The sequence below is a fragment of the Ascaphus truei genome, chromosome 7 (genome assembly GCF_040206685.1).
Source record: "Ascaphus truei isolate aAscTru1 chromosome 7, aAscTru1.hap1, whole genome shotgun sequence".
Taxonomy (NCBI): domain Eukaryota; kingdom Metazoa; phylum Chordata; class Amphibia; order Anura; family Ascaphidae; genus Ascaphus; species Ascaphus truei.
The window spans coordinates 105455420-105481702 of NC_134489.1; the positions used below are offsets into that span (position 1 = coordinate 105455420).

The window sequence follows — 26283 nt, forward strand, 5'->3', positions numbered from 1 at the left end:
TACTGGCTCCAACTGTCAGACACCAACTGCCAGTCGCACTAACTGCCAGAATTCTAACTGCCATGCATCTCTCAGCCCTATTGACTGAGCTGCGCACATGAACTCAGCTCCAGCGGCATTCTGGGGTAGTTCCCCTGCGGATCTATGTAGTGTAGTGTAGTTCCCCTGCGGATCTATGTAGAATATGGCCACCGTTTCCCTACACTCACTGCGCATACGCACCCCCTCTGAAATGGCCGCTGCACCTCCGACTTTACCTGCGCATGCGCGGTGTGTGGAAAGATGGCGACCACAAATCTGAAGTCCTATGCACATGCGCGAGCCGTACTTCGCATATGTGAGGAGTTGCAAGATTGCCGAGGAGCTCCGGAGATGCGCTCGCCTCCCCAACGGCCCGCAACTACCCCCGCAGCTACTGGTGCTCACCAGATGCCCCTCCGCAGTTATGCAGCTCTATCGGAGGTAAGGGCCTCCGGGGGGGGGGGGACCTGCCTACAATTGTAATAGGTTTTTTGAAGTTAAATTTTGAAATGCATTCCCTGGGATCCTTTTTTTGGATAAATATTAGAACATTTCAGAGGTGAAAATACAAACCCAAGTTTATATAGATTTATTAAAGAATCAACGTTTCGATTCACAATAGAACCTTCCTACACAGATCAGCACAGCAAGGTAACATTACGTTGGCTACAAAGAAGGTACTGTATAAAAAGGGGTCCAGCTGCAAAACTGTAGCAACAAAAAAAAATTGCACCAAATATATCAAGGAAAAGGCCATATAAGGAAATAATTGGATGTTTTGCTTTCAGAAACTTTGTGCACTTTCTTTGCTCCACTTTTGCAGCCACGAGACTTTGATATATGATCCTCAAAATGTATAAAGTACTGTACATTCTTTTTAAAAAAATCTTTTTTCTGAGTTGTATATCCTTACAGAATATTGGTCTATTTTTAATTGTTGAAGACTTTTGCTCAATTAATTGACACATTTTGTTGTTTATTCTTTCATCCTTTCCTACCAAATAACCGGATTATGCAAATATATAAATAATCTTTAAATAGGACATGCACCGTTAGTTCTGTTAGAAATAGACTCAGGTTAGAATTAATCAGCAACACAAGGCTGAGCAGGCATGGCCAAGATAGATGCGTTGGAGGCAGGGTGAATGCCAGTCATTAGGCTTGCTGCTGCTGTTCCCACATCAGGTTGGAAATATAACCAGTTCCGATGAATTTCCAACTCTCAGTTGGCTGAAATTATTCTATCACATAAACATAAAAATATGAAATTGATATCACATAAGGCTCAGTAGGATTGCATATTTTTAACATTCACTATACTTAGGGGGTTATTCAATACCCTCAAAATACCTCATAGTCCCCCCTCAAAATCCCCATTCTTCTGAATATATTGAATTACCCCCATAAAGTGAAATGTTAAAACTTACTTCATGGTTGTCTTTAGTCTCTCAATTCCTTCTTTTTACATTTATTAAAAAATTTCTATCATACCTGCCCATATTTCTTAAATAGGCACACACAGTACCAAAGTCCTTTATTCTTCCAATTCGTAGATTTTTTTTTATTATTCAAAAGCTGTATTGCCTTTTGTCTTCTTTGGGCTTCGTACGCTGTATACAATGCTCTGAAGCGCAAGGATGGAAAGATAAGATGAAATGTGAGGACGTACGTCATGAAAACGTTGGTGGATTCATGCGATATCCTCCCTACAGATATGGTAGAGGTTAGTACAGTGAGGGAATTAATAACAGTTTGAGATAGACTTAAGGCTGTCCTAAATATGAAAGAATGTGAGGATTAAATAGGGTCTGAGGTTTTACAGCAAATGGGAACATGGGCACACGGGGGATAAGTGGTTCTAATCTGCCGTCAAATTCTGTGTTTCTATGTATACTTTACTTATATTCTTATGGAGTTGTGGCATTCAGAACGTGACCCTGGTAATGTTGTTCAATGACCCGTAAACTTGCATTTTCACATATTTCTGTTAGCAATATCTCTTTATACAAACTACAACTATAACTGTGCTCAACTTAGCCTCACTACTGGAATAATGCCACAGGATAAGAACTGGTGTGCCAAGTCCGTAAGAACTGGGTGTAAGACCTTCTTCCCCCAACAGGGGATCCTTGGATAAACAGAAAACAAAAAAAGAGACAAGCACAACCAATGATCAGTATAAAAAATAATTTTAAACAATTTGAAGACAGATACTGCTCACTTACATGTGAGAACATATAGAGTAGCACTGCAGGGTACGGATAAAGAACATCACTGGGAAAAGTCCTTGGCTGGTTGTGGAGGGCAAAGTTTCAGCCAGATCTCCCAATATATGAACCGTTTGATTAGTCCCACAGTCAGGGTTGTCTCGCGAGGCTCCTCCAGCGTTGGTATGTCTATACGTGTAAAAAGGAAAAAGATGGAGCTAAATGAACTTACAACAATGGTAGCTTTGGTCCTGTTATCACTATGCAAAAGGAATGGTGCCTGCTGCTGAGGTATATTAGAAGGCAGTCTTCAATTCCCATATATGAAAAGAATAGATGAATAGAATATATACTTCAGCGCATGGAATCAATTAATAGAGAACCATATGTCTCAGAGGCCAAGGCATTCCAAATAAGACCTCACTTTAAATGTGGTGTGGTACAAATATAAATAATTTTAATAAAATGAACAAAAAATAATAAAATAAAACAAAACTTGATACTTCTTAAAAAACAATTATCCCAGCTGGGTGCAGATTACACCAACAGAATATACTATAAGCACCAAAAATATAAAGTTTGACTATTTTTACCATCACCCACACCAACCAAACTTAGTAATAAACATTTAGGGCCTCATGCAGTAAGCACCGATAAGGCTTTTTTCGCCATTTTTCCACAAAAAATGCCTTCCCGATTCAGTAAGAGCCAAAAAGTGGCAAAAATCGGCAATTTTGGTTCCCGATAAAAAACTTCTCAGACCTTTTTCCTATCTGGAATTGATGCCTGGGGTCTCCGGAGCTGATACCCATTAATACCAGCACCGGAGCCCCCAGGCATGCATCCGAGGCAGGAAAAATGCATTTAAAGGCCACTTCATTACCTTAACAGCTAACCGCTAAGGCAATGAAGGGGTTAACCAGCCGTGCCAGGTTTATTGTGGGTAGCGGGGGTGGGTGAAGGGGGTATTTGGCCCTTGGTGGTTGTTTATGGGTTGCGGGGGGGTTGCGGTTAAGCACTCCCGCTACCCACTCGCAAGCCCTAAACAAACCACCGTTGGGGCTAATACCCACTTCGGCCACCCCCGCTACCCACAATTAAAAAAATACACACACAACAGCCCCACACTAAATAAATAAATAAATATATATATATATATATATATATATATATATATATATATATATATATATATATGTATATGTATATAACCCCAACAACCCTATACCTCCCTAACATACGAGAGAGAGAGATAGACAGACAGACAGACATGATGAACCAATATACAAATAAATGTTGAAGGGTTATCAAAAACATGCTCTACTACAAATACCACTTCTCCACACAGACACTGTACAATAAAATCATATTTCCTAAGAAAATCCAATCTCATCTTCCAATCAAAGCCTCAAATGCCAATCAAAACATTTGCATGTATATTGTATACATGATGCATACAATCTAGTTACATAGTTACATAGTAGATGAGGTTGAAAAAAGACTTCCGTCCATCATGTTCAACCTATGCTAAATTTAGACAACAGATACTTTATCCTATATCTATACTTATTGATCCAGAGGAAGGCAAACAAAAAACCCCATTAAGGGGAAAAATTAATTCCTTCCTGACTCCAAGAATTGGCAATCGGATTAATCCCTGGATCAACATCCTTCCCATGTATACTTATTTGGTATATCCCTGTATACCTTTCCCATCTAAAAAGATGTCAAACCTTTTTTTGAACAAATCTATTGTATCTGCCATCACAGTCTCCATGGGTAATGAATTCCACATTTTAACTGCCCTTACTGTAAAGAACCCTTTCCTTTGTTGCTGGTGAAATTTCCTTTCCTCCAACCTTAAGGGATGGCCCCGAGTCCTTTGTACTGCACGTGGGATGAATAGTTCTTTTGAAAGCTCCTTGTATTGTCCCTGAATATATTTGTATATAGTTATCATATCCCCTCTTAGACACCTCTTTTCTAATGTAAATAAATCTAATTTAGCTAGCCTCTCCTCATAAGTTAGAATGTCCATCCCCTTTATTAATTTGGTGGCTCTTCTCTGCACTCTCTCTCTAGTTCCACAATGTACAATTGTACTCCATATTCAAGGTGTGGTCTTACTAATGCTTTGTAAAGGGGCATAATTATGTTTACTTCCCTTCCATCCATTGCCCGTTTGATGCAAGATAAGATCTTGTTTGCCTTTGCAGCTACTGCATGACATTGGGTACTATTGCTAAGCCTGCTGTCTACAAGCACTCCTAAATCCTTCTCCATCAAGGATTCCCCCAATATATCACCATTTAATTTGTAAGTCACCTTTTTATTCTTGTATCCCAAATGCATAACCTTACATTTATCTGTATTAAACTTCATCTGCCATTTACCTGCCCACGTTTCCAGTCTCTCCAAGTCCTTCTGAAGAGAAATTACATCCTGCTCTGATTCTATCACCTTACACAATTTAGTATCATCAGCAAAGATGGAGACTTGGCTCTCGCTCCCAACCTAAAGGTCATTAATAAACAAGTTAAAAAGCAGGGGTCCCAGTACCGATCCCTGAGGTACTCCACTCACGACTTTAGCCCAACCTGAAAAAGTTCCATTTATGACAACCCTCTGTTGTCTGTCCTTTAACCAGTTTTCAATCCAGGTGCATATACTATTACTGAGTCCAACTTTCTTTATTTTGTACACCAACCTCTTGTGTGAAACCGTATCAAAAGCCTTTGCAAAATCTAAGTAGACCACATCAACTGCATTACCCTGATCTAAATTCCTTCTTACCTCCTCAAAGAAACAAATAAGGTTAGTTTGGCAAGATCTATCCTTCATAAATCCATGCTGACTATTACTAATAATTTTGTTTTCCATTAGGTATTCCTGAATATTATCCCGTATTAAACCTTCAAGTAGTTTCCCTACTATTGAAGTCAGGCTTACAGGTCTGTAATTTCCCGGTTATGATCTAGCTCCCTTTTTAAATATAGGCACCACATATGCTTTACGCCAATCTTGTGGTACTGAGCCTGTGGAAATGGAGTCCTTGAATATGAAATATAATGGATTTGCTATTACTGAGCTTACTCCTTGAGAACTCTTGGATGTATGCCATCGGGGCCAGGTGCCTTATTAACTTTAATTTTTTCAAGTCGCTTATGAACTTCTTCCTCAGTTAACCAATTGTTCATTAATATGGAGGTTGTGGCTTCCTCCTGCGGCACTACTATTGAACTTGATTCTTCCCTGGTAAACACAGAGGCAAAGAATTTGTTTAATACCTCTGCTTTTTCCTTATCTCCAATACTCTGCCTACCTATCTCACACTGAAAGGGTCCTGTATTTTCTTTTCTCATTTTTTTGTTATTAAGGTACTTAAAGAATTTTTAGGGTTGACCTTACTTTCTATTGCAATCCTTTTTCATTATCCATTTTTGCTAATTTGATTGCCCTTTTGCAATTTTTGTTACATTCCTTATAATTCTGATACAATGTCTCTATCTATGCACCATGTACACTCTGCAAATCAATGTTAACAATAAAATATTCCAAAAAAAATACCAATACATCCAAACAAGTATACTATTTAAACCAATCAAGTCACCATAAATCAATTAACATTCATTAATCAAATCACTAAACAATTTAAATACCATCCATAACAATTAAACAATTAACTATTTCAATCGTTAAACAGAACAAGTTACCATCAAACAAAATATAATTTCCAAAAAGAATACAATATACAAAAGCAAGCCTCACCATGACCTAAAGTACACCATACAAGACCAAAAATTACATCTATCTAATTCGAAAATACATTACACACACATTTATGCATGGCAGCATAGCCAAAATCATTTTAAATACTGCAAAACAAGCTTTTAAAACAAAATCATTTCTTACCCTGTATGTATATATCGATCTAGACATACATACATACATACATACATACATACATACATACAAACATACATACATACATACTGTACAGTGGCAAGAAATGATCTAAAAAAAAAAAACACATGTAAAAAACAAAAAAAAATTGAACAAGTTAAAAAAAATACATTTCTTTTGTTCACTTACCATTACTTGACCCACTCACCGACTCCCATTGAAAAGCTTACTCTCTAACCAATCCACGCACAGGAACCCATAAAATAATATACCATAAAATAATAAACCATAAAATAATAAACCATAAAATAATAAACCATAACAATCCATGGGTCTTCTATTTGTAATCCATCTTCATCTGTATTCTTCTTTCTTGTTTCTTCTTCCGCTCTCTTCCGGGGTCTTCCTCTCTTCTTCGGCCACGCCCTGGTCTTCTTTCTTCTGTAGGAGGTCCTTCCTCCTCGGCGTCTGCCTTCAAAATGAGACGACATAGGCTTTTATAGGCCTATGATGTCACATTTTCGTCATATGGTTCCCACGGCCCTGATTAGGCCGTGAAAACCATGTGATTTGGGGGGGGGGAAATTAATTTTGATGACGTCGTTTAAAGGCAATGACGCCAGCCAATCAGAATGGCTGTGCTTCAATTGCCTTTAAGATGACGTCATGAAAAGAAAGATGGCCGGCCTCACATGGTGCAGTTGCCAATCAGAGCGTGGGAAATACATCTGATGTCCCACGTGATCGGGACATTTAAATGCAGAGGGATACCGGCACCTCATAAAGGGGCCTGTATCTCAGGAAGCAGGGGTTCCCCGGACCTGAAACCAATGCGGCTCAGCTCCAGAGACACCCTGCACATGTACACTATGAGTAAAAAAAATTTGATATATTTTTATTTTGCTGATGTTTGCTCAGAGAGAGTGGCGGATCTCTCTCTGCTGCAAACACATATCGGCAGAAACGGAGTATCGCCAGGTTATCGGGAGCCAGGCTTTTTTATCACCGGCTCATCGGCGTTTTGCTTTCGCAGTGATTCGCCAGGGATTTGGCCCTCCCTGAATACTGCGAGGGCAAATCGCCAAAATCATGCCGTTAGGGAACACTTGGCGAGAGCACTTTTTCGGCGCTTACTGCATATAGTCCTTAGTGTTTCAAATTTACAGCGTGTCAAAAAGAAAAAAATCAGTATTACTGGACTCTTTTCAACAACAAATTTGAATTGTAACACACCATCAGCTGGATTTTATTGGTATACTGATACAACTATCCACATAAAGTTCAACTTGTACTGTCTAGGTGGTTCAAAAGAGATGTATAATTTTCAACTGTTCCCCCACGGAAGACGTACAAAGCTAACCTAGAGATCACAACTATTGTGGATAATTAAAGTGTTTAAGGAGTATTACCTATATGCATGTAAAGTATATACATGTATGCAAGGTGTTTTTCTAAAGTGAAAAGTGCCTGTTCTTTTAGAAGTTCACATTAAGATAAATGTTTTTTTTTTTTCAGTCTAATGCTTTAAGAGTTAATATTGTGTTGGTGTAATCTGCACCCAGCTGGGATAATTGTTTTTTTAAGAAGTATCAAGTTTTGTTTTATTTTATTATTTTTTGTTAATTTTATTAAAATTATTTATATTTGTACCACACACATTTAGAGTGAGGTCTTGTTTGGAATTCCTTGGCCTCTGAGACATATGGTTCTCTATTAACTGATTCCATGCGCTGAAGTATATATTCTGTTCATCTATGTCTGTACGTGTGCTGCTCTCATCCTAGTTTGCAGCGCGCTTCCGCATTCGGCGTCCACCGTGAAAATAAACATCACTGTGTTTTGCTGGGCACTGTCACCATTAAGTTCAAGAAATACCCCTATAACTGCACTCTAAACTGTATGTAAATGTTTCAGAAGTAGTAGGGTAAAATATCCCCCATACCAGACACTAAAAGGCGAAAGCGGCGCACAAAATAAAAAAGTTTTATTACATAATTCAATAATAGACACTCAAATAGATAAAAATGGGTATGAACTGGACCACTAAAAGGAGCGAATGGAGTCCTAATGGAGGTGCTTATAGTGCTATTAAACCTTTATAATTGCAGGGTGCACCCCATAGGCTCCTGCAAACTTAGGGACACATATAGCCACTGAGTCTGGGTATATAGGAGTGGTATTCCTACTGGTGTATATACTCCTAGAACTGTGTTGCAATAACCAGGGTGTGGACCCTATAGCGTGTATAGCTGGAGTACTGCAGGCTGTGTGATTGGCTGGGAATGGGTAAGTGACAGAGTATTCCTAGGTTGGTAAATATCAGCACTATGTGCTACGTGTAGGGTAAACCAAGGATATATATACTGTGGATAATGCAGTCCTATATGCGACAGTATAATCACAGACCCCAAGAGGGTAATGGCATATCCGTCTCGCAATTCACACCTCTGCCAAGTTAGCTCACAAAGCTAGAAACTCCTTAAACACAGATGGCTGCCGTTACAGCCGCAACAAAGCCCGTGGTTGGTGAATTGCCAAAGCCCACAAGGAGGGAGGTATAATAAGTCCCAGCTTCAGGGAGCTGAAAACCGGCTAGCCTATACCAGGAGAATAAAGGAATACAACCCGTTTCAGATGGCTGAGAGTGTCTTTGCAGTCGCTCCTACAGTGACGTCGCCGTCATGACGTCAGCAAACACCCGACACGTGTTTCGCGCGGATGACGCGCTTCATCAGGGGGAGGAGTCTCCTTGCACCTACTTTTTAAGGACAATTGGTTAATTAGGTGAGCAGTTCTTCAATACCCCTTTTGTACACTGTCACCATTAACCATACACATTTCATTCACAAAAGCTTTGTCAGGGGGACACTTAGGGTTAATGATGACAGTGCCTAGAAGAGCAGGGTGACATACATTTTCACGGCGGACACTGAATGTGGAAGCACGCTGCGAACTAGAATGAGAACAGCACATGTGTGGACGTTCAAACGCAGGAGGAGGCTCATGAGACAACCCTGAATGTGGGACTGTTCAAATGGTCCTAGTATTGGGAGATCTGGCTGCAACTTTTCCCCCCACGACCAGCCAAGAACTTTTCCCAGTGATGTTCCATATCCGAGCCCTGCAGTGCTGCTATACATGTTCTCACATGTAAGTGAGCTGTATGTGTCTTCAAATGATTTTTAAACTGATCATTGGTTGTGCTTGTCTGTTTTTTTGTCATCCCTTTATACAAGCCAACAGCTACTGCCATTGTAGGTCACCACATATAAGTAAATATATTTGGTGATTAATAGTACTGTACATTTAATTTTGTATTCCGCCTTTCGATTCTCAAATACATTTTTCATCAGCCCCATTCCCAGGCTGCTCTGCTTGTATAGGCCAAATAGCTTTCTTAACTCTAGCACAGGGGAGGCAAAGTCCAGTCCACTAGGGCCACTAAGGTCAGGTTTTAAGGATATCCCTGCTTCAGCACAGGTGGCTCAATCAGTGGCTCAGTCGAGGACTGTGCTGAAGCAGGGTTATCCTTAAAACCTGACCTGTTGGTGGCCTATGTGGACTGGAGTTGGCCACCCCTGCAGTAGCACTTGTCAAGAATTGACAGCATATCAGCACCGTGGACAGTTCCCTTGCCATGAAAATCTGGAACTGCATTACTGTATGTGAATGTGTTTTCATTTTCAATTCTACAAGTTCTTTCAATAATCTCCATTGTACAGTAATAAAGTGATATTGACTTCCTTTCACTTATGTTCATATTACTAATCTCTGCTCGACAAACTCCCTCTTCTTCCTTGAAAATGGTGCAGTTAATATCAGAAAGGTCAATTTAAATCTGTTTAAATCTGTTTTGCAGTAAGCTTGTACTAATACTGCAATAAACTAGCTCTACCCGTGTGTACTGTACTTACAATCTAGACTAGAAATGTGTTAATTTGACTTCAAAGTTGGATCACAATTTCCGCTTTTATTTAGCATATTTTCCAACATGTTTGCATGAGCTTAAGATAAGCGAAATGTTGCCTTTTTTTGCCACAATTTTTTATTATAGTGCAGTATATCAGCGGTGTGCAAACTTTTTGAGCTGCAGCTCCCTTCCTGGGAGCCCAGCGTTCCCCCCCTGCTCTCCCAATGTCTCCATGTCAAATGACGTTGCGGGTCATGTGACGTCACGTGACCCCCACCGCGTCATTTGACGTGCGTTGCCATGGCGATGCATCGCCGAAGACCCAGCTGGCAGTAGGTAAATGAGTTACAGATGCCTCACGCCTCCCCCGGCATTTAATTTAAATGTCGTGGGGAAGAGTGCGGGACCTCTGTAACCACCCACGCCCCCTCTAGAAATTCTCCCGCCCCCCAGTTTGCGCACCGCTGCAGTTTATAAAGGGTTAACTGACCTTGCACACTGGTCATGTGACCCTTGGCAATTTGTTTTGCAACACCTGCAGATTTAGTCGAAAAAAGGGTTTGCAAAAATAAATGGTCAATTTCACCTGATTTCTAAACTTGCGACAAAATGTTGCACATCTCTCAAAGAAAACAAAAACTCTCTACCTTATTCCTTTCAGTGCAAATGTTCTAACACAGTGGTGGGAAACTTTAGTCCTCAAGGGCCACCAGCAGGTCAGGTTTTCATGATATCCCTGCTTCAGCACAGGTGGCTCAAGCAATTACTGCTTCCACACAGGTGGCTCAATCAGTGGCTCAGTCTTCGAGCTATCTGTGCTGAAGCTGGGATATCCTGCAAAACCTGACCTGTTGGTGGCCTTTGAGGACTGGAGTTGGCCTCCCGTGCTCAGGTATGTAGACATAAAGTACATATCAATAGGGTAGCATGGTGTACTGGATGTGTCAACACAATGCAGAGATGCAGAGTTCTGTGATAGATTTTGCCAGACAAATTCGTTTTTTCCATTTGAGCATCTAAAATCGAACAACTGATTCATAAGATAGTTGTGTTTTGTTCTCTGCTTAGTAAGAATGAAGTGTCATACCACAGTGTATTTTTTTTTTATGGAAAGGGAGGTTTAAAGATTACAAACTTTTCAAAGATTCTTGTGACAATTATTTAAATTGCCTAAAAATGGTTTATGTAAAAACATAATTTGCATACATAATGAAGTGACTGAAAGAGAAAAATCTTGTTTCACAGAGAATCTTCAAAAGAGACACCGGTAATGAGCATTCCTGCAGTTATCGGGCATCTACGTTTCCTCTCTCATATCTCATGCTCTGCTTTAAATTAGTTAATTGTGAACGGTTTACTGGTTGTAATTTGTTTTAGGCCGGTATTATCTCACAAAATGTTCATGTAAAATAAAAACTTTCTCTTTCTGGTTAAGAAATCCGTCTCTTTGATGATATTTTTTTGTGAGAATGGCTTTTTTTTTGTCTCCATTAAAACATATTTTTTTTTTACATTTGCTCATCTCTCTTTTCTTATTTGTAATTTGCTAGAATTGTAAACATTGAGTATTGCAGCTTATGGCTACCTCACATTATGCGAACGCATCCCGCCTCTAAGCATTTTACGGCAATTTCAATAACAAGAACTTTTTTTTATAACTGTTTGTATTACTTTGCTGTACAGCAAATACACATCCCGCGTGTGAGCACCTTCACGTTTCTCACACAGGTCTGCAACTCTGCCTCTCCCCATTATCTCTTTGCATACAGTGCTTCCCCTGCAGCCAATCACTAGAGACGGGCGAACTCGCCCAAATTCGTTTCTCAGATTTTTGCTGATGTTACCCCCAAAATCAGTTTCGCGGTGTAAAATCCCCAGACTTGGGCAGTTTCAATCTGAGCAGATTCATCCAAATCCGCCATTGGATACAACCCGTGGACGGATTTGTAGAATCAAATCCCTGGATTCAGCATTCCGTTAGTGGACTAGTATCTGCCAATGGGTTCCTGAATCCGCAGATCGGATTCTACAAATCCGTCCTCGGGTTGCGGGATTCGCAGAGTGTATTGGTAATAATAATTTAAAAATCCACGAATCGCACGTTTTTTACATTGATCCGCAGACCAAAGTATCCGGACGATTCCCTTCTGTACACATGAGCACTCACAGTGTCACCTTTTGCTTCATATCCATTGTAACAAGGATCCCATAAACTTCTGATTGCCGCATTACACAGGTTTTCCGCATGACATGGTGCATAGCCAGGAAGCCTTCTCACAGACAGCTGAGATTGTTTACAAATTGCACATTCCGACTATTTTATGAATATTAGCAAGGGCGAGGATTAAGTTTTTATTTTTGTAGGTAGAAAGTTTAGTTGCCTCAGGCACAAAGATCTGACTGTAAGCTCCTTGGCCCAGAATTTATTCAGCCGGTAATACCTAAATACATTTCCCAGCCATATTTATACTGCCAGTGCAAAATAAAATAAAAACGTTGTTATTATTACCATATTCTCCAATTGCTGTGGCCTACATGATGGTACTCAAACAAAATGTCTGGTTTGTATGTGTTTATTTAGCAAATATTAACATCCATTTTAACTTTAAGATCAAAATATTTGATATTAAATTATAGTTTATTTTTTTGTTTTATTAAATACAGTATACATTTTTAAAAGCAGTTCCTCTAAAGGCATTTATACACTGCAAGTAGAAGTACTGTGACTGCAAACCACCAGATGGCTCTTAACCTACAGCATATTGAAATCACAATAAGTAAATGTTTTATTCTGCTACTGTATATGCATCTTTTTGTACTTAACTTTTCCATTATGCATCATCAACAAACAAAAATAAAGAGCATTTTCGCTTTCAGAATCTTTTCAGTAATTGCCATGTGGTAGCGGATCGTCCAGTAAGGCCTTACTCTCAAATATTATGCTGCTGGCTTGTCCACTGCTGCAGTGGTGTAATACAATTTGTATCATCCATATATGTGAGCTATTACATCACCTTATCTACTGTAAATGTCAGTGCTGTACAGACAGTCCTCGGTTATCCAACGGAATCCGTTCTGGAAGTAGTGTTGGATAGTGAAACCGTTGTAAAGTGAGTCCCATGTTAACCAGTGGCGGTGAGTGTTGGTTAATGCATTCAGGCGTGAAACGTTGGATAACGAGGAGTACCTGTATTCTGTTCTTTATGTAGCCCTCTTTCCTGCTGACTAGACAAGCTACTAATGCTGTATATACCTGCTTGCTCAGCGAGATCTGAACCTCCGCTAACTGGGAGCCTGGGGCCACAATATGTATATTGGCGGCGCCTCCACTTACCCAGGATCCCCAATACGTGAGATGTCTCTGGACAAGAATAACAATAACAATCCACAACTCTGTAACCTTTTACTAGATAGTGCATAGCTATATCTATATCTGACTGATTACGTATAACAGTGAACAGCATATGCATATAGAATGTGTTGATACTTTACAATACTATAACACCCACAACATGTTGATTATTCTGAACTAGGTAATCTATATACCTGTGGTTCTGGCCACGCTCCACCCTGGAGTAGTGTCCCTTTCCTACCACCGCGTGTACCCCACACCGTGTCCAATGTACTGAATCAGTCCCTTGGTCACTTAACCCCTCAGTGTCCCCAAAGAACCCTTCCCCAAGGCGGAACCAGCGCCTGCAGGTACCAGTGTTGGTGAACTTATAATAATACCTTCCGGGCGCTCCAGCACTCGGTTGCTGTAACTTTAAAAAAAGGATCCGCCGATCCAGCGAGGTCTCTCACAAGTATTAGTTCAGTATTGCAGTTAGATCCCAAACTGCAAATCACCATACAACTCAGGAAGACGCTTGTCCCTAACTGCTGCTATCACTAAAGGGTATGATGTCCCTATATAAGGCTGTCCCTGCAGTACCACAAGCTAGTAGTGGTGACTCAGGGCCTGGCCTGGGGAAAATACCTGGCCTATGCAGTGGGTCACTTACCCCCTGCAACACACCTCCTATCCCCTTGCTTCCCCAGGTTCCACTGACTAGTGTGGTCTCTGCTAACGCTTCCCTTTCCTCCCTCCAGCAAATCCTCAACTCCTATTTGTTCCCTGGTATCATGTCGCCCGGCTGAGGCTCATGGGAATTGTAGTCCCAGCTCAGAGCCTCTTCTCTATTGGCCAGCCATTCGCAGGCTTGTCCCGCGCCTGTGCGACCTACCAGGGGCCCCAGCCTACACCTGCGCTGCGCATGCGCAACTACCAAACATGGCGGCGCCCTGGGCTAACCAAGCCACCGCGGATACTCCGGAGCACCGGAACGCTCCCTTGAACAGCTCCCACCCTCCAGAACAGCCCGCGGCTCTGTCGCCCGACTCCGATGGCACATGCAACCACCCACGCAATGTAGGCAATGGGGGGGGGGGCAGGGGAACCCATAACATTTATATTAAAACATATGGAAGCTTTGCTAACACAGTGGCTCACTATGGTACAGAATGCATAAGAAAAGAAAAACAACTTTTCAATGTGGCCTCTAAACCATATGACCCTGAAGTGACCTTCAGTGCAGTTTTCTGCAGGTCTACCAGCCGCAACAGAGATCATCTGTGTAACCCTACAGTCTCGTGTTAGAATACTACAGCAGGATTCACCCACAGCAACTTCACCTCGTACTTTGTGAGGAGAATTTGAATGTTTATACCCATAAAGGTACTTAACAAAACCACCAAATGTGTTATTTACAGAGTTGAAGAGAATTTCCCAGCAATATAGGCCTTTCCCATCAAATTCGGTTATAAGGCTTTTTTTACTGTATAGGTAAAAAGACATTTGGTGCCAGTAAAAGTCCTGTCCAGGAAGCCTTCCCTTAACCCCTGCTCTGCCAGAGAGGTCTTCAATGCATTGCGTAGGAAATGGTTTATATTTGACATGTCTAGAAATAAGAATCATTTGTTTCAATGGGCATCCTTCCAAAAAGTGTTTTTAATAGTGATGCATACTGAACGTATATCATTTTAGCTTGCCTTTTTTTTTTGTACTGGATAAAAGAAGCACCGCAGTCTGTCACCTTTGGTCCTCTCTACAGTCTGAATGAAGTTTGAATTTATGCCCCTACTTTCCCAGGACCGTGGCAACCTGCCAAAGATCTAAACAATGATTTGGATATAGTTTTCCTGGATATTAATATCTATACTTTATTGTTTCGTCAATATCTGGCTCAGATTGGAATAGTCTGTTGCAAAATGTAAAGCTCGGCCAACGCAGTAATGATTATAACAGCATCTGAAAGGCTGTACCTATATTTCATGCTTCCCTCACATCCTTTTGGATGGGGATTTACTACCATTTAATTGATAACACTAAATCCACAAGAGTGTATGTAGCTAGTGGCTTTTGTCTTCTGGCTGGAGGAAAATCCCTCTTACGTCCAAACATGCTGTGTGTGGATCTCCCAGAACCAGGCTATCCAAAACATCAACGTGTTATTTGCTACTTAGGCCCAGACTGACCAAAGGGTGGTAAACTTCAGCTTAGCACCCTTTTGTGGAGCTCTGCCTACAGTAAGTCGGCAATGCTCCCAAAATCGATTTCTGATATACTGTACTGCCCAGTGAGACCGTACAAGTGTTTATCTTTATTGTTTATTTGGGGGGGCTGCTCTGTTATTCAGTGTGTGTGTGTGTCTTTAGTTACTGACTATAACGGTGCTCGTCTCCGATAGGAAGCGGACCCGCGGGACTGAAGACTGGAACCCTTACCCTGAACTCCCATGTCTCCATCTAACCTACAGGTCTTATTAACATTTAGCACATCCTGAGAAACCACTTCTGTGAGGAAAGACTAGATGTGTGTTAACTTGTCACCAATCAGCTCACAAAAGTTCTCATGTATTCCTTAAGCAAATCACAAATAGGCCAAATGTTTAAGTGAAGGCTACTTGTTAATTTGCATGTTTGAACGTAAAGAAATTCTCAATTGTCCAACTTTCACCAAATGTCACTAATATACACCAACCATATTTGTGAAGTGTTGCAAAAGCGTATATCAAGTTGGTGATTTCTAGCAATATTTCATATGTTAGCTTTTCTTAAGTTGATAATTACCAGAATTTAAAAAAATCTCCCATGCAGGGCTGGAAATAGGGGGTATGCGGGGGGGAGGAGGGTTGCTGGGAAATGTGGGAGGATGCAGGGGGAAATGTGTAGGGATGCAGGAGGATGTGGGGGCATCCGGAAAGATGCAGGGAGGATGCGGGAGGATGCAGGGGGATCCGGGTAAGTGTGGGGGGATGCAGGAGGATGCCGGGGGATGGGGAGGATGCGGGGGGATGGGGGAGGATGCGGGGGGATTCGGGAGGATGCGGGGGGATGGGGGAGGATGCAGGGTGGTGGCATCCCCCTAGTTCTGGAGATCAAAAAAAATGTAGAGGAAATAAGAAAATTGGCGAATTCAAATTATATATGTACCTTTTTACTTTTTAGATATATTATTGACCAAGTAATTAACTGTTTTTCATACGATGTAACTAACTTTACTGTCTCTGGCACGGCAACTGCTTGTGGTGAGGTAACCATACCCCAACCGCAAGCAGTGGCGGCCGGGACAGTAAAGTTGGCTACATCTAATTTCACAGCAGGGGTCCCTGCTTTGAATGGGAAAACCCTACTGTGATAATCACTAGCTAAGCTTTCCGCATGCTCCTTGCATCAGTGCTGTCCAAGCCCGGTCTGAAACTGTAATCAGTAAGGTCTTCTGGGATTTGTAGTCAGCTCAGTGATACCAGTGCCCTTATATGGCAATCTACCACTCTGACATACCCCTGCTAGTATTGAACTCCCAGGAACCCTTGCAAAGGGGTCAGTGACCCTTGACCTTTGGTTAATTGAAACTTTATATTCATGTCCATAAAGATAATCCTCAAAAATTTATGTTTTTGAATACATTAAGAAAAATCGCACCAAATCCATTAGTATTAGTGAAAGTGAAAACGGGAACATATTTTTTTTTTAAATTATCTGACAATGATGACACTGACAGGGCCGTCCTCGTCACCGAGCCTCCCAGTCCCAAGGCATCGACTTCTATATTTACAGAATTTAAAGAGAAAGAATTGTCTATTTGTGAAAATTCCACAAGTGATATTCCAGATTGTTGGACCCATGAAATATTTTTAACAAAGAAACAAGAATATCCATGAATTATGATTAAAAAAAAAAATAGGATTCAATAGGATAGCAACGTCTCTTATTTGAGGTCTGAACAAACCCGTAGAATACATCTATCTCAAGAATGGTGTAATTTTGAAATCCAAGTTGTGCTAAAAGCAACCAATGGAAAGTACAGTATTAAAAAAAAAATTCAAACACAAAAATAGCCAAACTCACATCGCATGTCAACAAATTTCAAATACAGAAGCAAAAAAAATAATAAAACAAACAGTCATTGAAAATACATGCAGATAAAAGACATGCAGAATTTTTAGAAACGTTTATTATAATGTCCACAATGGTAGATCTTTTACAGATATGTGACATGAATTGAACTTCAAGAAATCATGTTTATAAGATAAGAAATGTGTTTACCGCTTTGTAAACGTAAAGCCATTTGGTTGTGTGCTGATAAGTGATAACAGATATTTATTTTTATTTATTATAATTGTTTTTGTTGCGATTGTTTGATTTTGAAGGTTTCACATTTTAAATTATATGACAGGTGGAGATGAACCCATGAGTTTTTTTTGGAGGGGGGGGTGGGGGAGAGGGGGAGGAGGAAAGGGAGGTTAATTACATTGATGGATTTAGCCATACCCCCAGTTCGAAAATCTGCTCCCAAATGGTGCAAATATTTCCCCAATCTCTAGGAATGATGACCACACACTTTGTTATCACAAGGGTAACAGCACAATATGGGTCGCTGCCACAATAAAATGTGTTTGAGGGTTACTGACCTAATAACTGTGGGCGGACAGAAGACTAATCAGATACTCACAATATTTATTCAGTGAAGAACATATATTTGAATGAGCAAGTGATCTCCTTGAAGATGAACCACCACTTGGATGAACCACCACTAAAACTCATTGTTACAGTATCTGTTGTGGTCCACACACGTTACGGACTGCAGCTAATTGTAGCTCAACTGAATGGGCAATTTAATACCACACCTTCCAGCCACGTTTACTCCTGTTGAGATACAAAGTAAATTGCAATGCAAAGAAACGCCGTAATACTGCGGTAGAACTTAAATGTAAGGTTCAGCCGCATTATACATTCCAATTCTGGTTCGTTGGAGGACCACAAACATTACATTGGTCTAGGCTGATCATTGCTCTTTATTTTAACCATATTTGTGTGGTGGTGTCTTATGGATTGTCTTGTTCTAAAGCCCAGATCCATAAAAGTATGCTAAACTTTAGCATGCCTTTACTACAATGCAGAGGTAGCCAACTCCACTCCTCAAGGGCCACCAACAGGTCAGGTTTTAAGAATATCCCTGTTTCCGCACAGGTGGCTCAATCAATGTCTCAGTCTTCAACTGAGCCACCTGTTCTGAAGCAGGGATATCCTTAAAACCTGACCTGTTTGTGGCCCTTGAGGACTGGAGTTGGTAACCCCTGTCATACACGATAAATAATATTCAGATAACTGAAGAGCCATGTGACCTGAATTTGGGGACATGTGACCTGAATTTTGGGTCATGGGACCTGCACATTGACTTTTTGAGCTTGGCAAAAATAAAATGGCTATTTTCTCATTTTTCTATTTTTTTCTCAAATAATAGGACACATTTTCCCTATTTCGCCAACATTATTGTGTAAGGAATCGGGGGGAACACGTCCCCTGCGGCGTGTTCCCTCCTTACCCCCTGCTGCACAGCATCCCGTTGCAAGTGATCTGAGAGCGTGTCCCCCACGCAATGCTTCCTCCATGCCCCCTGTCCTCGCCCCCTGTCCTCGCCCCTTGGCTCCACCCTCCGCTTGTGCCATTTGGCCATCCCGCGCGGCGCGCACATGACACGTGCACCATTTCCCAGCTGCGCGTCAACACTAACATCTTCCTCACCTGTCTCCTGCTTCTCTCAGCCTATCCCTGCCTCCGCAGAGGCCGCTCCTCCGCTCCACCCTCTTCTCTCATTGGACTCCTGTTGCTCTATATGCTCAGCTCTGTCACTTCCTCTTTGGCTGAGCATAGTTATTGGCAGCCTTGTGTTCCCACGTTTCTGTCTCTGCCTTGTTCTCTCTGCGTTATTTACCTTTTGCTGCTTGCCTCCCTCTGTACCGACCCGGCAAGACTTTGGACCCTGCTATGGATAATCAACCCCGGCTTGCCTCAGACCTCCGACCTTCTCCCTCCCTGACCATGGCAAATGGAAAACCTACTTCTCTACTGGCTCCAACCCTTGACCACGGCACCTTGGACTCTGACTACCCTCCTTGCACCTACCTATGATCTCGGCAAGTAACCAGACTAACCTACACTCTCCAACCCAGACCTGACGATCTTGACTATCCACCCTCCAGGCGTGCCTCCGCTGCTTTTGGTGCGCAGTTCTATACTTTCCCACCTCAGTACCGGGGTTTTGCCTGGTTCGTGGTGAGCGCAAGCGTTACACAGCGTATTTTGCTTGCATCTCTGGTTCTATGTAGAACTTGGCACCGGGCCAATTCTTTATTATTTGCACATATATAATGTGGTGTGATTATTGACCATGGAGTAGATACTCTGAATTTCATTAAATGTGGCCTACTAACGGGACGTTGCCTAATTAAGGTAATGGATGTTAGTTATCCTCCATTTAACTGGTATCCTCAAAGATAATAATATGCAAAAACAAAGGCCATTGACAAAACTATCATTGTTACGTTACCTGGATGAACGTGGATTATAGTTGCTCTGAGAAGCGTTAAATAATACACGGCACATGTGCATTGGGGGAAAGTATAACATAGTTGTGAGTCGTGAAATGTGTGTTACCTAACATAATGTTCATGAGCAAGTAGCAATTTCAAATAAATACACAAACTGATTTACATATATGGCTGAGCAGGAAACCACCGCTGCTGCTGGGACAAATCCAGTGCGAGGAATCTCAGAAACTGAGGACGAGCTGGAGATCCTCATCAATGGAATGGTTGACAACTACTCCAAACTCTTGGGGGCTTTGTCCTCCCGCAGCAGCAGTGCGGAGAGACAGCGGATTTGGGGCAACATTTTCCATCAAATTAATGCCCTGGTGAACACTGTACGATTTGGCTTAGCAGACCGGTGACCCTCAGCGAGGTTACTTCTGAGGATTTTCATGTTTCTCCTCCCGCTGCCCCAGTCGCTGCACCACCAACTGCATTTGATGCCACTACTGCTGCACCCAGCCTCCACACTCCAGCACCCCGATCTGGAAGCGGCCATCTGGCTCATCAGCAGCAGCTGCTGGAGATTTAGCAATGCAGGTTCAGAAACGTCTCGGTCCAGGTTGGCCGGATTGAGGCAACGTCACGGCGAATGGAGGAGAGCTCATGCTGCCGGGAGCAAGCAGGCTGCAGCTACCACCACATCAGGACCCATGTCATGCAGAAGCACACCAGTGCAATGCCAAATGGCATGGGTCAGAAAAAGGAAGCCCTCAAATGCCTCACATGGGCTATGCAGCAGGAGCTGGAGGGCATCAGAGCACCCTCCATGCTCAGGACACCAGAAGCCTCCAGCTAGTCCTGACCCACATCAGGGGTCTCACTGCGGTTGCCATTCCCACCTCCTCCTCCTCCATCCTCTGTGGAGTTGGCCACTCCAGACAGTTACAGGGGTTGTAGAATGACAAGAAAGTTTGCGCTAATTCTAAATACAATAAATAATATTCACCAATGTGGTAATAGAATGTAAAGCCTAATATTCTATATTAACCAGAATATAGGCGGCTGCCTGTGATATACCTCTGACCCCCTGGTCAGAGAAATAGAACGTGAGAAACAAGTGTACTGTATATCTATGGCGCTTAACATGTGCTATAATAAACAGAAAATAAATAAAGGATATGTACAACCGGGACTGGAGGGTAATTTAAATCCAGGATCATGCTCCAGCAGGTGATTAATCGTGCTTGAAACAAAAACAAACAAAGTGCATAGCGCAATACTGCGTGATTAACAAAACAACACATACATAAACGAATAAAACAAATAAAAACAGATAGCTGAGCTAGACAACAGGTGAACAGATTTAATTAAACATTTAATAAAAGGACATATATAAAAAGAACATAACATTTTTTTATTATGGCAATAAAATATGAAATATATAATGAGACAAGTCCCACTATGACCTCTGCTGATGTGGTAGAAATGTCCACTCACCAGACGAATGGTAGTGGCAGGCAGTGGATAATTTTGAGAGTATCCCCTCTCGTCTGTGGCTCGGCAGCTTGGGCGAAGTGCTTCTTTGCCAGTGGCCTCCTAGTCCTCGGCTGGAGTTTGCCAAACGGAGAACTCGCTCGGTACGCAGGCAGAGTGATGATGCGCAATCAGCTGGAGCTGGTGAACGGCCGTGGCAGATTTGCAATCAGATGGAGATGGTGAACGGCCGTGGCAGATTGCCATTCCCACCTCCTCCTCTTCCATCCTCTGCGGAGTTGGCCACTCCAGACAGTTACAGGGGTTGTGCCTACATTGAGGAGTGAGAGGTCTCACACCAGAGGGCCTAGTGAGACTGCCATTTTGGAGTCTAAGAGGAGGCGTTGAACTTTATATATAGTTATTTTGTTTATCTGGTTATTTTGCATATATTTTAATTAGTTATGAGTTTATTTTAACACACAGTGAATTAACTGTGTGTAAATAAATATTATTTTGCCAACTTCTGTCTCTTGGTAATTCTTGTTCTAAGATGTAGACCCATTATTGTACACCCATACTTAATACACTCAATATCATGTATCATATTACACCCCACAAACGTATCATACATTCCTTTTGATCAGTACAGTGCATAATATAGTTTATTACATGCACATTACACAATATCAGATGCATCTGTTGATGGGTTTCTGACATTAATATGTACCATCATATATACCTTTGTGTGACACATGTAATGAAACGGTTACGTCCTACACTCAGTACACACATGTGGGTTGCACTTAAGACCTGTCCTTTATCCCCGTAGGCTATTCCCTGAAATGTCTCTTTGTGAGTACCGGCAGGTTTTGGGTGTCATTTAATTATCGCAGTGTTATTTCAGTGTGCTAACTTGCACAGGGGTTTGAGGATCTCTGTTGTTAGGTAAAAGGCTCATTAGCATATGAGTTGCATATGAGTAAGCCAGATGTCCGTTAAAAGTTAGCAATTTTTTATGTTTCAGGTTAACGTGAGAACATCTTAACTTTAATCATCTTTGTGGATATCCGTTATGACTTCTCGACACGATAACCCAATCTAACGCGATACATACAGTACTTAAAAGACATCTGAGGTTCTACCCCGTAGTTTTAACTACAACTTCCTATTTCCTTTGGTCTACGGTCAAAGCAAGATTGGGCGTCATTGTACTTTGGGTGACTGTTATCTCCTGTTTTTCACTGGAATCAGGGGAGGAGGGAAGCTGAGGTGTAGATGTTAAATGGTTTACTTATGTTTAACTGCACTAGTGACTGTGTGGTATAAACTAGAATGTTAACAAAATGGTGACCAAACTAGATGACCTAACAATGGTCAGGGACAGGGATGTATAAGGTGACGGAGAGCTGGTTTCCGGATTCAAACAAACCACTTCACAGTCTAGTGGCTCAATCACAAGGCATGATGGAAGTAACTTACACCACAGGAATATTTATTACTGTGCATTACATGGAAATAGTCATGTTGGAATCAGTAAGAGTACTTTCATGGTTTTGACCTTGGGTTTGGGTTGTTTTGCCTGCAGAAGACTGTTTTTTTTTAACTCAGTGGACTGATTTTTTATTTCGACAAACCCAGGCTTGTTTGGGTTAGAGAAACTTGCTGTTCCCTTTTTGTCTGATCTCTTCTTCGTGCAATTAATTGGGTTAATGCGTTTATTTTAGATTCCTTTCATTCTGAGCTTCACTTTATTCTTTTGAGTAAATGTTCTGTATAGAATATAAATGGATAGATGCATCTCTGAGCACGAATAGTCTCACAGCTTCATTTTGGCATCTCTTTATTTTCACCAGACAAAATGTCATTGCGGGTGTCGTTTCCCACAGTGTGCATTACACTTAGCTTACATAACAAACTTAGTTATGAATAAGACCTGAGATCAGAGCTCAAGGGCCAGAGATAAATGTATCTATTTCTCCTGCTAATGTTCTCTGCCTAATAAGACACAGGATGGCACCACTGCTGTTTTGTGTTAGTGCCGGCAAAGGATCTGTAAACTTTCCTCTCACATAATGGATTCAAAGTCACTGTGAACCCACTTTGTTCTATGCATGGATGTAGACGTAATTGGCACATTAGCAGATAACATAACCATAACACAAAGGGGAATATATACGAATACAGTTCAGTGAAGTAATCAATTTGGCATTATGGCAAATTACTTTGTCTCTTATAAATAAAAAGGGGGTTAAGCACCGGCACCATCAGCAGTACCAGCAGCACCAGTAGCACTGGCAGCACCAGTAGCACCAGCAGCACCAGTAGTGCCGGCAGCACCAGCAGGACCAGCAGCACAACCATAGGTGGAAAAAAGCGATCAATGAGAGAACCCCCATAAATAAATATATTTTTTGCTGCCACATGGACAAGGTAAAAAAACGCACCGCCTATGCATTTCGCACTTTCAAGTGCTTTATCAAGGTGTACAACATGTAAAAGAAAACAGTACCTTTTAAAACCCCGTTGGCACAAGCAGACGTGGGCACACGCACAGGTGCACACACACAGAGTCATTCATAAGGAGATATATATATATTATTTTTTTAATCTTCCGTTACTGTGAACTTTTACTATCCCATTAAAGCTGGTCAAATATCTTGCACTCAGTGCACTAACTGCGATTATGATTATGAGAAAAGTGCAGCCCTACCGCCATCTCCGAAATAGCGGCCAACATTTTTTAAAAACTCTATAAATTATCAAAGGATTTACAACTCTCCATTCTTAAATTGCTGTAGCAGAGTAAGATAGTGAAAACACCCATAAACACACACCTTTTTCCTTCAGTAAATCATTTAATGACTCAATGAGCATCAGCTCACACAGCACACATAAAGACGGAAAAAGACACATCCGCATAAGCACAAGGTGATCTAACATTATGCGTTGATTTTCTTGGATTTTGCCATATTTTGCGTTTCTTAGAACCAGAGGGACATAAGAGCAGTTCCCCCTACAGAAATATTTTTATCACCCTTATTTGTAATATGGGTTGGAAGTGGGGGTTCTCCGGTGCTGAACCACGTTATTTTCAGCTTCAGGGACACTGTGGTTCCTGAGAAACTCACTGTCACAAACCTGTGCGTACATGAATTAAGTGACAACAAGGGTCTGTCTGGCGTCTAGAAGGGATTACATCGGGATGTATTATATGGCTACCCCACATGGGTTACTTTGACTCATAGGCTGGATTTAGGCAGCTGGGAGATGACGTAGCAAGGTTGTAGAATAATGGGTGCCAGGACCTTTTGTAGTACAACTGTCATTTATTCGTGTCCCCATGGACAGGCACCGCTCACACACATATTAATAACGTGGTATTATAGTTTATAACAGACAGACATGAATGCAGTTCTTCAATCAGTGCCCACTCTTAACCCTCCAATGAAGGTACTTTGACTTAGTTGCTCTGAGTAAGGCTGAGTCCATGGTGCCTCAGCCCGTGCACCCGCTTTCCCTGGCCTTGGTTGCGTGCCTTCCAGGGGTGTGTCGGGGGGCGGGCCAGTGACGTCACGGAGCTGGTTCGCCCTCATTGGGCGAACTGCTAACGTGACCGGCCCTGCGCTCCCATGGTGCGCGAAAATTTTACATTTTCATAAGACTTACACTTCCACATGCTTGCGGAAGCGTAAGCGAGCCCCTGCTAAAGCCGCTCTCATTGCGGCTGCAGGGGCTCAGTGCCGAGCGTAAGCGCGCCTCAGCACGGGTCAGCGCATAAGTGCTGACCATGCCCAAAGCCTAAATGTTGGACCAGGCCCCCTTCTTGCTTCGGAAGCATCTTCTGTGTTACTCCAGTTATTCGGGGGGCCTTCAAGAATCCTGGTGGGTCTTTATTACTTGACCCAGTATCTGGTGCCTAATGGGGAACTGCCACTTCCATACATACTGCTGAGTAATATTAGTGGCGATCCGTGATTAGAGCTGATCTGCCGGCACCTGGGAGCAATCTTTCCTGAGGCCCTCATTGGCGTGCCATATTCGTTTTTATTACTTATTCAGGACTCCATTCTCATCTTTCGGGGATCCTAACTTAATGGGTACTGTCCCCATCTACAACATAATAAACAGGGGGACCTGGTCTATACTATTATCTTATAAACATTACTTATCTACTCTCCCCGAGGCTCTTCTCCTCATGTCCTCCTGGAACCTAAACTTCAAGAATAGTCCCTCCTCCTTAAATACCCCTGTGTGACATCTGAATCCCCATAGCAACCCAGGGTGAGGCTCCACATGTAATAGTCATGTAACTGACCCTTGAGGAGGTGGGTTACACTTAAGTGAGTCAGCTGGATAACTGGAGGTATCATCTCACCATGGGGTTCCTAAAATGAGAAAAATCTCCATCCAATCATCACACTACACCTCAATTCGCTTCTACCACCTAGGATAATTTTAAAATCTTACCTGCAGTTACTCTCCTAAAAAATGGCTCAAAGAAATACTTATTATTTTACATTTAATATACAAAAGTAGTAGAGTGCTTAGTTTACAGATAAAAGAATGTTACAAGAAACGTACAGTACAATATATGCAGACAGTTTAATAAAATAAAGGGAAGTGAATGGATGGATAGGTCTGCCACTCCAAAGGATAAATGTGGAAACGCATCAGCATTGAAAAATAAGAGCAATTTATTCAACGACATAAAATAGGAACAGGACAGAACATACAGACAGACAGGTTTCTGTTCTGTTCCTCTTTTATGTACAGTAGTTTAATAAATTGCTGTTAATTTTCAATGCTGGTGAGTTTCCACATTTATCCTTTGGAGCAGCAGTCCTATCGATCCATTCACTTCCTTTTGCTCATTTCGGTCGACCGGACACCATCGGGGGACACAGAGGTG

The 26283-nt window shown here is 41.8% G+C and overlaps 1 long non-coding RNA gene across 1 annotated transcript; it reads left to right on the forward strand.

Annotated features, from left to right (window-relative positions):
- The first annotated feature begins 78 nt into the window (after positions 1-78).
- LOC142499838 (uncharacterized) lies at positions 79-11441 on the forward strand. The gene is made up of 3 exons (XR_012802759.1): positions 79-462; positions 1575-1744; positions 11287-11441. It is a non-coding gene; the product is annotated as an uncharacterized LOC142499838 (long non-coding RNA).
- The last annotated feature ends 14842 nt before the right edge of the window (positions 11442-26283 follow it).